At 40.5% G+C, this 17,979-nt stretch overlaps 1 protein-coding gene across 4 annotated transcripts in view; it reads left to right on the top strand.

The window, feature by feature from the left end:
- The window catches only part of FHIT (fragile histidine triad diadenosine triphosphatase), a 1,365,721-nt gene that overhangs the window by 413,197 nt on the left and 934,545 nt on the right, over nt 1–17,979 (top strand). The gene's annotated exons all lie outside the window — the stretch shown is intronic.

Raw genomic sequence — 17,979 nt, 5'->3', positions numbered from 1 at the left:
TCATTACAGTGAGCAGACAGAGATACTCTCAGTTTAGACAACATTTAGATTCACTTGCCTTTTTGGTTGAAATGCAATTTACTTTATATGAAAATGCTTCCATTATCCTTATTTTATCTTAAAAATGACAATTATTTATCAATTTAAGCGAAAGGTAGAATCGCTCTATGTTAACATTTGTAGGCTCATCTCCAGATGTGTGTTTTGCAAAGCAAATAGCTCAGTGATGAATTAAATTTGGGAAATGCTGGAGTAAAGAAAAAACGTTTCTTTAATTTAGGATTAGGATGGGTAAGAAAAATATCCAAAAGGATATTGAGTATGCTGCATTTCGTAAAGTATTTGTCCATGGAACCCTTTTTACAAGGGACACAGGTTCCAAGGAATACAGTTTGAGAAACACCACATTAGACTGTGACCTCTTTGAGGACAAGGATCTTGATTTATTCATCTCTGTATTCCTACTCCTAGCCCAGGGCCTGGCATGTAGTAACATTTATTGACTTGATCAAAATGATGTAGAGAAAAAGGTCTCTTTCCACCCTAGTTCCTATCATTATCTTTGATACCATAGGAAGACCATGATCTCTGGAGTCAGACTTGAGTCTCCTGGATCTTTTGGTGTCTTGAATTCCTGGTCTACCATTTGAAAAGTCTCCTCTGTTAAAGTGCTAGCTTTTGAGTTTGTTTGAGACCATGGAATTCTAAGGGACAAAATGTAATAATGTGTTACAGGATTAAATTATTGATGTATGGGTGTTTATGATCTTCACCATTCCCCTAGCTTCTGTACAGGAAGAATTTGTGCTCCCTCTGTAAACTCCCAGGTCCTCTAAAAACTAAACAAAGTGGAAGAAAACTAAAGAAATTAAGAGGTTTTGTTGAACTACATAATAAAAAGTTGAGAGATAAAGAGAGCGAGCAGGACAGGCTGCCAAGATTGGGTGTTAGTGTATTTGGGTAGGGGCCAGGAGGGAGAGTGTTCATGAGCCAGCTGCCAACCACGTGAAGAATCTTGAGAAAAGCAGCAATGCAAGAGAATAATTTTATCGTACTTTCTATGCATTAAAAAGAGACTCCTCCGTTTTGTATTTTGTCATGTGTCTAAGTAAAAATGTGAAGAACTTTCTAGATCCTGGATTGCGTTTCTCTCTGTGTGACATGGAACTATGACTGGATCACATGGAGACCAGAATTTTTAGTGAAACCATATTTGATACACTTTTTTTTTCTAACCTTTCCCTAAACTTTCCCGCTATCCTCACTCCTCACCCAAAATTGGTCGGGTTCGAATCATTTTAGATGAAATCTCTTTCTGTTTTAAGCACTGATGTTAATTCTCATTTGAAAGGAAAGTTGGTCCACATTTTGAACATCTGTGAGTCTGTGGCAAATTCCTTTTTGAGAAGGTGACCAGTCTTCTGGTGTCTAAACTTCCTAAACTTCCTTTTGCTAATGTAGCAGAAAAAAAGACACGTGAGGTTTTCTGATGATTTTCTAGGTAACATCATCCTAGATAGTATAGCTTTTAGTGCTGTTCCTCACTTGACGAGAGGTCACTGGCGCTGGTTTTGACAGCATATTTAGAAGCCTTCTTATGTCAATTTCCTGGGAACTTCCATCCCCAATGCGAGTCTTTTGTCTTTGAGCTTCAAATCTCACAGTTCCTCTTTTTGCCTTATGATGTCCACTCATCTAACCAGCTGAGAGAAGACAAGTTAACGTCTGCTTTGCCATGGCCGGTGCCATGGAGGCAAATATCTGACTGCTTGCCCCACTTATGAAAAGCAAATATTTTCTTCTCAAAATTCTGGCTTTGGTGCTAAATTGACAGTGTGGTATGTTATCTCCATTTGTACTTTCTTTGGTTTTAGGTAAGACTGAGTATGACCATAATCTCATCCTGGGATTTTTTTTCCCCTTAATCAATACCCCTTTTTTTAATTTAAAAAAAAAAAGCCTTTGCTCTTTACTTTTTATAAATATCATATAGAATGAGTCAAAATATTCATTTGTTATTCCCAAAGAACTATGTTTAATACCCTGCAATTTAGAAATAGAGAGAAAGTCACGGAAGGATTAAGGTGAAACTTTCCTCCAGATTCTTTCTTGGCATCCCTGTTTCCCAGTCCGGATTTGCATTGTCCCTACTTAATAGCAATGAAAGTTAAAAGAGCTTTTACCCTGCAGTCTACTGTGCTATCGTTAACGCGGTCCTTCCACCTATCCGCTCACCACCGAGGAAATCCTGTTTCATGATGAAATTGACCCTCTGGGCTCTGTTTCTGAAAGGCAGCCTGGGAGTTTTCTGCATCCTTGACTGGACTGTTATAAAACCATTTTGGCAGATGCTATTGCAGTGTATCTAGCACGTGTGTGTGTGCATACGTGTGTGTGCATGCGCTTGCATTTTCCTACCCGGATAGGACAGCTTTACCCTGAGGAATTGATAGCATGCCCCATCAACTCAAAGCCCCTCAGGAATGGTGGAAGTGACAAGTGGAGGGAGCACAGCATAATGGAAAGTGCGCTGGGCTGGATGTCAGGAGATAGGCTTTCCAATCCTAATTGTACCACTAATTTGCTGTGTGACCTTCAGTGACTGACTTAACCTCTCCTGGGGTCAGTTCTTTCACCTGGAAAATGGAGTTAATAACACCTGCCCTTCTTGACTCAGAGGCCATAGGGAAAATAAAGTGATATCATGACTATATGGGCAGTTTGAGGTGGATAAACCCAGCCTTCTGCAGATAAACTTCAAGGTGCCTGACAGAAGGGATATCTTTATCTGAAGTAAAAGGCAGTGTTAGCAGGAGTAGCTAATATGGAAGAGTCTTCCGCTTTATTTCAAATTAAAATGCTATCCTGAGCAAGACAGCTAGCTGCCCTGTAAGACAAGATTCTTGATTCGTTTATATGCTGAGCAATGTGCGTATACTGTTTTTACTGTTTTAGGGGTTACCCAATCACATTCCACGTCTGTGTTAGCAAATAGATTGTTGAAGAATACAGCCCACCACCTGCCATATAACTTGGTGGTTAAGCACATGGGCTTTGGCATTACTCAGACCTGGGTTTGAATCCTGGTTTTGCCACTGACTAGCTGTATGTCCTGGGACGAGTTATTTACTCACTCTAATCCTTAGTTTTGTCATCTACAACATGGGCAGCAAAATAGTACCTACTTCCATAAGGTGGAGATAATGCGTTAAAGTGCTTCACACATTGCCTGGTATATAATATGAATTCAAGAAATGCTAGTTATTAGTAGGTAACAGTAGCTATGGGGTGGGAATGGTTGGATGTTTTCTTCCTTGTGCTTTTCCCAAATGTTCTATAATGACGTTTTCACCAGCTTTATTGAGATATAATTGACATATAATATAATGACTTTTTAATGGTCAGATTTAAAGGTAATTATTATTTTAAATGGATGCGACCATGAATGAAAAAGAATTACGGTCGTGAATTGGCACAGTGAGCCTGTCATGACAATGCTTCCTAACATTTCTATCGGGTTTTACAACTTATACGGCACTTTTACACATGTCGTCTCATGCAGCTCTGATGACCAGCCCATGGAGTCAGTATCACTCATATTCCCATTCCACGGATCTGGAGGCTGAGGGTCACAAAAGCGTGTACGCAGTTACACAGCTCAGGAAGTGGTAGATCTCAGTTGTGTCAGAGAGGATTGCACTCAGCTGCAGTGAACGGACACTCGGTTTAGTGGTGTAGTAGTCAGGGTTCTCCAGAGAAACAGAACCAACAGGGGAGATGTCTCCTTTTTATATAAATATGTATATAAATATACATATATCATATATATACACATATGTGTGTGTTTGTGTATATATAAAAATATATATATAGGAAAAAGAGATTGATATATTTTAAGGAATTGGCTAATACTATTGTGGAGACTCTGAGTCCAAAATCTGCAGGGTAGGCTGGCAGGCTGGAGACCCACAGAAGAGTTAATATTTCAGCTCATGTCTGAGGGCAGTCTGAACAGAATTCCTTCTTCTTCAGGGGAGGTCAGTTTTTTTCTTAAGGCCTTCAAGTGATTGGATGAGACCAGCCTACACTATGGAGGATAACGGTTATGTCTACTGATTTAAAGGTTAATCTCACCTAAAAAAATGCCTTCACAGCAACATCCAGACATGTTTGACCAAATGTCTAGGTACTATGGCCAAGACAAGTTGCCGTATAAATTTAACCATCACAAGTGGCTTGACCAAATAGGGGTTTTATTTTTCCCAGAGTGCTTCAACAAAGTCAGAGTACCATCAGGACCTAACTCCTTCTGTCTTCTTCTCGGTCATGCCTAGCCATGGGACTTCTGTCCTCATGGTTACAAACTGGTTGCTCCATCTGTGGCCATCACAGGTGTAAGAAAGAGGGAAGGACAATGGGCAGAAGGGAAAAGCTCACGAACTGTTTATGTCATCTGAGTCTTCCCTTTTCAACAGACTTTCCTGGAAGCAACTTCTTATGGATCTTATTGATCAATTAATGTCCTTTTGATCACTCTTAAATGCAAGCAATTCTGAAGCTGAGTATTTTTATCTAGGCCACTCCAAAATAACAAAAATCAGTAACCAAGAAAGGGAGAATAGATATTGACTAGGCAAGTGGTGGTATCATCCACACCAGATGTTTTGATGCCATATCATTTACTCTTTGAACCCCACCAAACTGCTCACCATACACATGTAGAGGTGTCTACCCTTGGTTGGACTGCCCTTGCAATTAATCACTGAATTCTCTTTGGATATGTGAGCCCAGGATCTATACGAAATTATCTTAGATTTGATGGAAACCAGTAGAAAGGTAAGGAGAAATTTGTTAGACATTGGCTTTTCTTTTCTATCTTCTCATGGCCCAAGTAGAAAAACTTCTCTTTCTTTTGTTATGTGGCTGGGGCTGGCACAAAAAGGAAAATGAGGATGAGGGGTGAGTGGAGGGAGCAGGCATTAGTAAATGTTTGTGCAGCTGATATATCATATGGGCCAAATGATTTTTCAAAACTTGTTTGCATTATTTAATATGTTCTGGCTATAGGGCACGAAACAGTCTACCTTACTTTCATTGTCACAGTTCGAGAGTTTAACTGAAGCCTAGAGAGAAACCTCTGTAGAACTGGATCTCTGTGGTGCCCAGGAATGTATGAAATAATAATTGGAAGAAAATAGTATAGAGAGTATTGGAAAGTCTATCTTGATAATTGCTTGATTTTGTTATCTTTTTAAATCTGATATTCAAAAAGTCTCCTTTATGTTTACAAGTAAATATTTCAAAAGTCATTTAGTGAAAAATCATTTAGAACTAAAATGGAACCATGTGTCACATTATTGAAATGTGACCAAAGCAGTGTCTATTTTTTTAAATTTCACTCGGGGAGAACAAAGCAAATAATTTTTTATCTTGCTCTCCCTCAGACACGCATGTGCGCGCACACACACACACTCACTTATACATACATAGCACCAGATTCTGTCTCTCTCTGTTATCTTGTATTCATTTCATATTCGTTTCTCAGTATCACTGTGCAACTAACTTTGTTGTATAATTTCCATGTAGCTCTTTTGGCGTTTTTGCAATTCTTATTCTCGCTGGTTATTGCATTACAAAAGAGTGAGGGGAAAGTGGATTTGCATGCAGGACATTTTAAATTCTAATGTCAAAGGTCATTAGTCTTTTTTTCTTTCTTCTTTTTTGTCATATGTAGGAGCTGGGCTTTTACATATCAAGAATAATTTACAAGAAAGCTTTTAAAAGTAGAGTTTCAGATTTATTTTTCACCTTCTCAGAACATGAAAGGCTAAATAAGAAAGAACCTAAAATAAAGATCATTTCCATATATTTGAATGTTGAATCACTCACATCTGTCGGGGAAAGTGGGGATCCCCACATTCCCTTTAGTTGACTTTGCTTTCAGTCACAGCGACTCCCCTACACATTCTCCTCACCCAGGTGGAATGGGTATCTCTGGTGGTAATTTTAGGAGAACATCGCCAAATGTAACATTTGAAATTCTTCTTCCTATACCTTCAGATTGCCATATCTTCTCTATTTTCCTCATAAGAATATCTCACTGTTTTCTCTATCTTGGGTTAACATTAATGTTTTCCATTAACATTAATGGGATTTATGGATTCCCATTAAAGGCAGTTTAGAGCCCAACACACTGCCCAGAAATCTTCCTACCTCTCCCTACTCCACCCACATGCCCTGGATGACTGTTTCACACTCTCTTCTCTCCTTGGACCTCCAGTGGCTCTTCCTTGCTTCTCATGCTATGTGGGCCACCTTACTTCCTGTTTTCCTGAGGAAAGCTCAGTCAGGAGGAAGCTTCCACACACTCTCACCAGCCTATCTGCAACTAGACCATGTGCTCTGTTACAGAAGATGAAATGTTCTGCTCCCACCCACAGCCTTCGTGGTGCCCTGCACCTCATCCCCTTTTGCTCCTGCAATTATCTGCTCTCTCCTGCATTGTATGGGTTCCTCTCTCTACTAGATAATTCCCAGCGGCATTCAAAGATGCTATAATATCTCCAAATTTAATAAAAAGGAAAAAAAGAAAACCTGTTTAACTCCCCCTACCTACTAAACATTTCTTTGATCCCCATCAATAACAAAGAACATCAGAAGAGTTGTCTATACCTGTTCTCTCCGTTAGACTTTCAGCTCCACTACTTCTCAAAACACTGAGTCACCAGAGGTCCCTTCTTTGCCAAATGCATTGTTCTACTCCTAGTTCTATTCTCACTTGACCCATCAACAACACATAACGGGTTGATTACATCCTCGTTCTTGAAAGACTTTTTTCAGTTGGCTTTGGGGACACCACACTCTCCTGGTTTTTCTTCCTATCCTACTGCCCACTCTTTTCCAGTCTCCTTTGCTGGCTCCTCCTCCTCCTTCTGACCTGTCAACCTACAATGCCTAAGGGTTCCATCCTAGCGCTTGTTTCTTCTCCCTCCCTTCCCTAGATGGTCTCATTCAGGCTCAGGGCTGTGTACTGATGCTTTCCAAATCTCTATCTCCAGTTCAGACCTCTTCTCTCAACTCCAGACTTTCACTGTATACCCAATGCCTACTCATCTCCCCTTGGATATCTAAAAGGCTTATCAGACATAAATGCTACCATCCTGGTCCAAGTCACCAGCATCTCTGTCCTTGGCTTTTGCCTGAGTGTTTTCCCTCTTTCTATCTTTGCCACCTTATTTGCAACACAGCAACTAGAATGATCCTGTTAATACTAAGTCATATCCTGTCACTACTCTGCTCAAAATCCTAATGGCTTTTTGTCCCAAAATAGAAGCCAAAAGTACTACAAGAGGCTAATGGCTTGTCCTGCCTGTCTCCCTGACTGCATAGACTATCAGCTGTCCTCGCCTCCTCTGCTCCTGCCATACTGGCCTCTCGCTGTTACTCAAAAGTGTCTAACTCCTGCCTCAGCCTCTAGTAGTTTCCTCTCCTGGGTCATACTTCCTCTGGATATTGTCATTGCTTGCTTCATCCCTTCCTTTAGGTCTCTGCTCAAATATCACCTTTTAAGAAAGGTAATATTCTCTCTCTCTTACATAAATCTCCCACTCTCTATCCTCCTTAATTGGTTTTTATGAGCATGGAAGATATTGTTGATTTGTTTATTTTCTGACTCTCCACTACAGTATAAGCTCCAAGAGAGTAGAGATTTTGATTTGGTCTCTACTCCATCCTAGTACCTAAAATAGTGCCTTGCAACTAGTAGGCCCTCAATAAACATTGATTAGATAAATGAAAAATTGAATGAGAAATATAATCTAAATACTTAAGCAATAGCTTTTGGTAATTGGCCTGAAATCTAATGTTGGTGACTATGAATTCTTATTTTGTTTTGCCTGTGATTTTGGCATTTTATCTCTTTGGTCAATTTATGGTGTTCATTCTCCTAAAGAAGTAGAGAGGTGATTTCTTGCTAACTTTTTTGGGTTGGTGACCGTTACATCATAAACACGAAGCATCAGCAGAAGAGAATATTAGTCAAAGATCACAGTAACTGAACTTTTCAAAATCAAATCTTGCCTCTCTCTTCCTGTGTCAATAAGGAACCCAGCAGGAAACAGATGGCATACACAAATTGGGTAATTTGACTAAAGTTTAATAAAGGCATCATTTTCAAAGCACAAGGCCCCAAGTGCAGTGCCCTGAGGCTAGTAGCAGCCTTTTCTGGTAGTACCCAGGCCTAAAAGGAAAGAAGAGGGAAGATGCATAGGGAGGGAAGCGTACTGGGCCCCCGAGGGAGAGCGCTGAGAGAGGCCGTTTAAAAGGACTGGCAGCCTTGGGTTGAGGCATACAACCCGCCTGTAATAAACTCTAAGGATGGTGGGGAGCTGATGGAATAAACATTCCAACTTCTCTCTCCTCCCTTCCCCTAATCTTCCACTGGGCCTTCCCATTGGCTGAACCCAACTAGAAGTCAGAAGGTAACAGAACCCTCAGCTGCAATCTATATAAGCTGGCCCTTGAGGTAGACAACAGTATAGGAAAGAGTGGAGGGTAGATCTGGAGGGTGAATGCAGGCATCCAGTGGAACATGCAAGTGCTGTCTCCCAAAGCCTAGTCTCCCACTTCCACACTAGTCCTCTTCTTGTCCATTCTTCACACAACAGCTAAAATAAAACCACCAATCTGTTCATATTGGTCCCCTGTTTAAGACCAAATCATTCAACAGCTTTCCATTGAGCCTAATGAAATCCAAACCATGCTAGGGGTGTTCAAGACCCATGATGGTCTGACTGGCTCCTACCCAGCTCTCCCCCTCAGCTTATACCATACACCCTGATCCTGGCTTGCTGCACCCACTCACAGCGGCCAACTATCCCTTCCCAGAGTAAAGTAAGCTCCTTTTCCTCACTGGCTCTTTGCATACTCATATCCGTCTGCCTGGAATACCCTTCATCAACCCCTTTCATGGTTGACTCCTTTTCATGATTTAAATCTTATCATTTAAACATCCTCATCTCAGGGAGGCCCTCCATATCTAAAGGATGTCTTCCATTTACTCTCTTATCAGAGCACCCCAATATTTATTTCACAGCATTTATCTCAAACTATAAATGGCTCCTCCCTCTCTCCTTCCTTTGCTTTGTTTAGTCTGACTCTAAACAGAGCAAAGCAAGTTTCTTCCAGGCATGGGCCTTCTCTGTCTTGTTCTCTCTGTCATCCTCAGAGGCCAGAATAATTTCTGGCCCAGGTGGTTTCTCAATAAATATTTGGTGATCGAATGAACAAACATTCTTTTCAATGAAAATATTTTTCCATTTCTGCAATAATGAAAAGAAAAGGTACTTTTCAGCTTATTTTGAATGTATTTGAATTTCTATGTCTCTGGTATGTGGGGGATCTCAAATATATTAATAAGTGCTTAATATATTTGAATAAAATACAATTACTAGCAACAGGGCTGATGTTCTGTCGCTTGGTAGATTATTTTTTATGGTTGGTCTATTGTGTCTTTAACAAAATCAAGCTAAAAAATGAACAATACCCTCTCCCCAACCTGTAGTTTCACAGCACACTAATTGAATGCAGTTGACTGTCTGGGTGACTTGTGAGCAGTTGGCATTATGTAGTGCCAACAAGGCTTGGGCTTTAGATCCAGAAAGACCTGGCCAAACTCCAGTTAGCCACTTACTGGCTGGGTAAGACTGTGGACTAGTTACTCAGTCTTTCTGAGCCCATTTCCACATCTGTGGAAACAAGGATGATGCAGTCTAATCCTTAGAGTTGTTTTAGGATTACAAGTGATAACAGAGATCTTCCTCTTTTCCCTGTGCCCATCACTTTCCCTTCAATACAGAAACGTGCTCAAATCCTCCGTCGTCTCTCCTTAGGCTACTGCTTCATCAATACCCTCTCTCCAGTCCATGTTTTATTAGTCTTTGGCTCTCATGTCCATATTCTGGTTATTGGGAATCTTGCTAGAAGGCTTTCCTGTCCACGCTTCTCTTTATAAAGTTGAATTCGCTCTCTGGTGGAAGCAGCCTGAAGCTCGATGGTGCCTGTGACAAATTACAGACCCCTCAGGTTTTCAGTTGGTGTCATATTTGCCAGACAAATGTAGACAGCGCTTCCATGTAGTGAAGCACTTTGTTAGCACTTTGAGCCTCTGAGGGACAATTTGAGTTGGGAAAAAACCTTGTACAATATTCACCCCATTACATAAGGAAAACCAAATAAGTTTGTCTAACAAAATGGTATGGGAATGCTTTTGATAAAAGAAGCCCAAGCCACAAGGGCTCTCTCGACTCGACAGAGAGACAAGATGCGTGGAAGTTTTGTCTTTTGTTTATTTCTTTTTGGTTAGGTTTAACTAATATGCTTTGAATGCACTCTCTATGCCAGGCACTTTTCTTTACTCTTTTAGGTGAATTTAGAACTATTGAGATTATAAAGTAAAAATATTTAGGTGCAGGCAGCTTTTACTAAGATCTGATCAAAGAATGGGATACTTTGCTGACAGTTTGAAAACTTCTTGGTACTATATGTGTAATCTGGCAAAATTAAATTTCTAATGCGTGAAATGGTTTTCAGGAGTCTGGTGCTGTAAAAGATTCCTTCAAACCTATATACTTAGTGCTCTCGATATGTGCTGAATAAAATAGATAGGGGTGTGGTCCCTGCCCTCTGGGCCTCACTGTGAGGCTTAGTGTTCCTTAATTTTTTGGCCAATGTCCTTCTTTTCTAAATATAAATATCTCAGGCCCTCCTTACACACTATTTGAAACTTAAAATGAGGAAAAGTTGAAGACAACTAGATAAAGCCCTGCTTTATTTTCAAGTTACATATAACCTATAAATTTACATACGTCCCTCTGAGACATACTAAATGGTGATCTAAAACACACTCATACACCACACCACTGTAACATGTGTGTCATTTATTGATAAGCTTCACATTTGGTAGGGACCAGAGGTTGCAAATTAGTGGTTCCATGGGTTCAATGCAGATCACAGAGTTGTTGTCATCTAAACCTTCTTAATTGAGCCAACATTTCAAATTGGGGTATTTCATATAAAATGCAGATTTTTGGCTTCTCTTAAAAACACTGGAATATCTGGTCCCAGTGGGCCTGCATTCCAGCCTGGCAGCAATGGGGTGGGGCTGACTCGCTGCTGCCCCCTTCAGGTGGGACCTATGTTCTCAGTGGCCATGTCCCCACTGATCAGTAGTGAATGCATATGTCTCAAATTTGGCTTGCATCCTACAAATAAGCCCCCTGGCTCCTGGAAAACTTGAGTTTGTGAGCTCTGGTAGAGTCCAGAGAGGGCAGGTTGAAGGGTTTTCATCTATAGAGTAGATGGACATTGAGATACTGGTAGGATTTATATAGTTGACGAAGCATGTTGGTGGTGGTGGTGAGGTCATTCCAGGCAGGAGACCAACTTTGATGCTGAATCCCACTGGTGGGTAGTGATGGTTTGTGAGATACGGCCCCAGGAGTTTTTCTCTAATAATGTTTAAATTGTTTAAAGATGCAGATGACTTATTTTTCTCTTATAAAAGAGAGCAGATTTGAGGTTAAGATTCTTACTTCCTTGCAACCTTGCAATCTGATATGCTTTCTTGCGAGGAAGGAAAAAGGGGAGAAGGTATAGATAGTAAGAGCTAGGAATTGGGCATAAGTAAGGTTGCAGCAATGGGTGACTGTCAGGTTTATGAATTCATTAATTAAAAGTGTGTCTATGTGGTGTATGTGTGTGGTGTATGTATGGTGTGTGTATGGTGTGTGTGTGTGTGGTGTATGTGGTGTGTGTATGTGTGTGTTGAAGGGACAGATGTTCAGAACAACCCTACCGTTGCAGCAAGCATTCAGATTTGTGAAAGAAAATAAGGCTGAGAAAACATGCCATTCATTGTATATCTCCCAAAAGATAGTAAAAGCGTCTCTTCACCGTAGTCGGGCCAGTACTTTACAAAGGCAACTGGGCCTATTAGAAGAGCAGGAAATGATGAGTTTGACCAGGATACCTTCAAGAGTAGGTGTTTTGTCCTCATAGATGCTCAGGATCCTGCAGTATTTTCCAAACCAGACTCTCCTTATACCTGGGATTCCCCCTGTTAACATCACGCTTAAGATGATGTCTCCGAAAAGCCACTTATAGAGTAAAATTGCATCTGAATAGTAACATTTTTATGTATAAGGACTTGTTTCTATTTTTCAGGGTAACTAGCCTTTGCCCATCAGGCAGAGGGCTGTGGAAGGGCCAGAGTGGGTGAGCTTTTGTTTTGATGTTATTGGGGAATTTCAAACGGAGAAGTTCTATTTTCCTGGCAAGGCCAGAGTCCTTGTATAGTTGATGTTTCCCTGGTCTTCAGAAGGCTCACCATCAGGATTTATTTGTGTTAAATTGAAAACAGATCTCCTTCCGAAGGAAAGGCCCTTTTATTGATCCTGACCTTCTCCTTTTGCTGGAGAAGGCTTGTTGAGTTGCCTTTTAAACAACCAGAAATCACTGTGTTGCTTTTCCTTGTAATCTTTTGTTTATCCTGTTCAGAGACCTTACATGCTTAAAAATAAATTTCATATGGAAATCATAAGACAGCCCAACTCAGCGAAGAGTTGAGAATATAGAACGCTCTTAGCGGACCACACGTGTGGCTTGTGAGGGGCAGGTCAACACCTCATTTCCGGGCCTTGCCCTCTTCAACTTGCCTTTCCTCTATTGTTTCCATCCGTATCTTGTGAGTTCCCACAAGAAGTACTTTAGAGTTTATTTCATCTAGGAGTGCCCTAAGAAAACTTTAAGCACTGAATTGGGATTATATTAGCTGGAAGAAGCAAGAAATTAATTTCCTTCAAGAGAAGAATGGCATGTCTGGCCAAACAGAATATTGCTTAATGTAATAGGACTCCCAAATGAAATTGGGGAGTGGATCTTTCCCTTACCTGGGGGATGTGAGATTATTGAATTCCAGATTCCTGTATAAATTAACCTTTGAACGAGTGGGTCCGCCCCTCCCTCTGCCAGCCATTTCTCTCCCTTTTCCTGTGTGTTCTGCACGGGAGTGTTTCTGTCACCCACCAGAGGGCCGCACCTCTTCAGCCAGCTCTAAGTCAGGGAATAAAAGGATTAATGGATGGGAACTTAATCCATAACTCCCTAACACTGCAGCTTTATTTTTTAAATAGTTCGTAAACTTCTTATTTTCCTTTTTAGCCTGGATTTCCTCTGTGGTGAAGGAGAGGTTCGCCAGCCTCTGGCCCTGCCTCATAAAAACGCTTTAAAGGACAGTGCTAGGTTGTGTGACTGCCTGTAATTCCTCGTATAATATTCCAGAACTATCCCAGAGTTTGTGTCTGAATTTGTTCTAATATAAAGAACCCTGGGGCCAACAAGACAACTACTTGCAGGTGGATTAAGTTGTGCATTCTTGAAGACCTGGGAGGCCAATACATATTGCATCTCTTAGAGCTGTCACAAGTAATATTATTGGGAGCATGACAGGCCCTTAACAGGATACATTGAGATCTCTATTTTGAAATTTCTAAAATGACATAGTAGGGTTTGTAATTTTTCAGAATAGGTAATTAAGTGTCTGTCTTACTGACTTAAACTCTCTGTGGGCTCTGCTTTGTCACCTCTTGCCCTCTTCTGGGTGATAGAATTGGGAGATAAATCAGTAACTGATTTCTCAGAGAGTTAACTTTTGAGAAATATATTTCATAGGTCACATGTGCCTTACACAAAGCTTTCTAACAGGAAACAGGTACAAATGGGGTTTTGAACCAGCAGTATTTGCCATCAGGAGCTGAAAGCTCCAAGAGTGGAATTTATCTGGAGACGTAGGTTTGAATAGTTGGCAAAGTCAAAGGCAAAAAATTAGCCATTGTTGAAAAGCTGGAGTGAGAGTCTCACTGGTCACCATAAGGTGTCCTTTTCAATCAGAGAGGGGCTGGCCAGCACCTGGTGAACCCAGGCGCCTTCCAGTTTCCACTCTTTATCCAAGCATCCCGGTAGGGGCACAAAAGCCTCAGTTTAGTGTAGTTCCTATGAGAAATTCAGTGCATGGCTGATTCCCTTCTTTCCAGGATTTCACATTTATCTCCTGGGAAGCAAATATAAGTACAAAATCAAAGCAGGTTGTATAATTTGTGTAATTTCTTCCTGAAGTATATGCTTTCCTTTTGAAGGAAAATATTCATTGCTTCATGTATTTTTTTCCCCAAAGTGAAACCACCACCCCTCCCCTTTTTTCCTTGATTATTAATGTGTGCCTTTGGGATAAACTAAAGAAGAGAGTAAGTCTCACTTGAAATTTAAATACTCAGAGATATTTAAATTTTATAAATTTCTAGAAACATACAAAATTTTATATAATATGTATAATATTCCACATGCAGTTTTGTAACCTAGATTTTTTTTAGCTAATAGCATCTTTCTATGCAGATAAATATGCATCTACATCATCATTTTGAAAGACTGCATAGTATTTCCTTTTATAGGTATGCTATATTTATTTAGCCAATCTCCTTTCGATGGACGTTAAGATTGTTTCTTGTTTTCCAATATTACAAAGAACAATAGAACAAACATCCTCATGAATATATCTTTATGGACTTGACGAGTTGTTTACTTGAGATATAATCCTGCAAATAAAATTGTTGTGTAAAATATAACATAAAAATTTTACAAAAGTTGCTGCCCTGCCTTTCAAACAGGTACTAATTTCTATTCATCCCATCTGCATATGAGAGTTTTCGATTCCTTATAACATCACCAACACGGGCTAGTGTAAATATTCTTAATCTCTGTCAGCTTGAAAGATACAAAGAAATGGTTCATTGTGATTTTTGTTTGAATTTCTTTGATTAATAATGAGGTTGAACATTTTCCCATTATGGGCGAATTCCATTTATTCTTTTGGAATTACCTGTTCATATCTTTTGCCCATTTTTCTGTTGGGCTTTTTGTCTTTTTCTTATCACTTGCAATCGCTTTCTGTAAATTCTGGATATACGTGATTCTTATGTAGTATCTGGACAGGAGCTTGTCAAGATAATTTTGGAGAAGAATACATCATTAAAGTGAAAGCAGAGTTGACTACTGTGTAACCCCAAGTAGCCCTCTAACCTCTCTGTCCCTCAGTTTCCTCTTGTATAAAGTTGGGAAGAAGTAGTCATTCATTCATCAGATTTCTTTACTTGAAGTAAAGCCAATAATTATTAAAGTGAAGCATTTCACCTATGTAACTTCCATAGTGAACACTTTGGTGTCCTCTGTTGTTTTAATTACCTTCTATTCACCCAGTTGATAAGGGAGAGAATTCTACCCTAGGGTGATAGAGATGGTCAAACACACAACACTGACACTGGACAGATGAGATTGACAGCAGTGTATGACTCACATACATTCACAGCCCAGGGGAGGAGGGCACTGCACACCACACAAGGCCACAAGGGGGTTGCACTTGGGAACAGAGTGAACAACCAGGGGCTGTGAGGCAGGGTTTGTCATATCAAGAGGGTGGGGTGACTCCTGGTTCTTGCAAGAGGTTGTAATTGGCTTGTTTGAATAATTCCAAGGGCTGACAGGAAACTGAAAACAGTTACTGAGGATAAACAGGAACTGTGCCTGGTCCCCATGGTAAGGAGAATTGTTTGGCTAGGGGACTTTATCCCCAGGAGCAGAGTGGGAAGAGGAACTTGTGGAAAACCAGGAGGCCATCCTGGTTTTCTCCAGATGTCAAGGCAGCACCTAATATTGGGGTTTAATTTTAGGCCTTATGCTACAATTATCTCTGAGAAGTGAGTCCCCATAGTCAGTGGCCTCTTCTCAGTCTTTATTATCCTTGACTGAGTTCATCCTGTCCACTCCTGAGAATTCTTCCCCTCCAATGGCCTCCATACCACAGCCCTGTACAGGGAGGCAGCATGGCATGAGTGAGATGCTCTCTGAGTCAGAAAAACATAGCTGTGATTTCATCTCTGTCACTTACTAGTTGTAACGCCTTGGGCAAGATACATTACTTCTCAGCCTCAGTTTTTAAAAGATAGAGACAGTACCTCCCTCATAGAATAACATAAAAAGTTTCTGGCATAGTGTCTGGCTCATATTAAGCATTTAGATCTAAATTATTTAGTACTTTTACTTGTTAATCTTCATATTCCTGCCATCTAAATGTGAGTGTTAACTAAGATTTGTTGCACACCTTCCAACTCTCTTTTTGTATTCCTTAGCCCTTGAAGATATATCCACATTTTCTATGGCTTCCATTTGCACCTTTAGGCAAATGACTTTAATGTTGCATTTCTTGCACTGATCGTTCTCTGGTTCTCTGGTCCCACAATTCCAACTATTTCTTAGAGATTTTCCCGACAGTGTCTTATTCAGCATGTTTAAAAGCTTTCTCCTCAAACCAGTACCATCTATGTTACTTCTTCTTCTGGCTGGCTTCCTCATTAGTGTCCCTGTTATTTTGGCTTAACACTCTTAAGTCACTTTTAGTTTCTTTCTCTTTCAGACCCACAATAACTCAGTTATCAAAGGCTGTTGGTTTCTTCTCTCACAGTATGGATTACATCCATCCTTTCCACTCCATTCCCAGAAATCGGTGCCTTTAGAGTTAGAGAGTTGCACCAGGCTCTGAGTTGGTTTCCTTCTCTATAAACTCTCCTCTTGTCTCCCAGTCCAGTCTATGTCCCACTGCTTGATAAATCTTTCAAAGGCTCATCTCTGATCATGTTTCCTCTACTCTAAAGCTACCAATGGCTCCTTGATGCCCATGAACTGATACAAGTTCCTTAGCCTTATGTGCGGGGTCCCTGACAATCTAGTCACTCACTTCCTAGCATTGGTGTCCCCAGCATTCCTACATTCCATCAACTTAATCTTTTTTTTATTTTTTTGGTCCCCAGGACATGCATTGCCCCAAAGTGCCTTTGGACATTTGTCTATGTTTTCACTCTGTCTAGGATACCCACCTTCCCATTCTCAGTGTTTTGAAATCTTGTATTCAAAATTCAAATCCTGGCTTTGCTGGTTATTAGTTATGTGACTTTGAAAAATCACTTAACCTCTCTGAACCTTGGGTTCCTCATTTGTTAATGGAGACAATATTTTCATGTTACAGGAGTGTTTATGACAGCAACTAACATAGTGCTTGTGTCATAAACACTCATGGAATTGTCGTTGCTGCTGTTGCTCTTATCACGCCAGCCAAAAGTAATCTTTGCTTTCTCTGAATGCCTGCTTTGTTACACAAAAGGCACTTGTTTTATAATGCCTCGTGCTGTGTTATATTTCAAAAGGTTATATCTTCACTAACTACACTGAAAGTTCCTTGAAGTTGGACATCAAATATTGTATATCTCTACTCATTCAGCAAAGATATATTGGGCATTTTGTATGTGCCTTGAGGTGCACTAGGGGCTGGGGATACAAGAATGACAAGGACTTAGTCCCTGCCGTCAAAAAGCTTGCACACCGTCTAATGATATTCTGATGCTACCTACATTTAGTTGAAATAAGCCTGGTGAGAGCCCAGAGTAGGGGCACCTGACTCAGTTCGGAATTCTGGATGGTGTTCTGAGGAAGTGACATCTAAACTGAGACGTGAAGAGTGGTGGGAATTAACCAGGTGAAGGTGGCGAGGCAGTGCCACAGGGGGACGAGTGACGAAGAGCATTCAGTGCAGAAAGCTACATGTTCATATTCACAGACGGGAAGCAGAACGTGGTCTTTTGAATTTCAGGAGTAAAATGGCTGTGATCTTGGTTTTGAAGGAGAACTAGCAGGAGATAGAACCAAGAGGGTAAGCCAAGGCTGGATCATGAAGGGTTTTTCAATTCTTTCTACCATTAATGGTGCCTGGTACAGCGCCTGCATCTGGTGGCTTCAATAGATGTGTTTCCAGCCTTTATAAAGTGTGATTTAGTCTTGGAGAATTTACAGTCAAGGAACCCCAGTTCAGCAAGAGAA

Source organism: Diceros bicornis, chromosome 2 (genome assembly GCF_020826845.1).
Source record: "Diceros bicornis minor isolate mBicDic1 chromosome 2, mDicBic1.mat.cur, whole genome shotgun sequence".
NCBI classification, from domain to species: Eukaryota; Metazoa; Chordata; class Mammalia; order Perissodactyla; family Rhinocerotidae; genus Diceros; species Diceros bicornis.
This window is presented reverse-complemented; position numbering and strand designations above follow the sequence as displayed.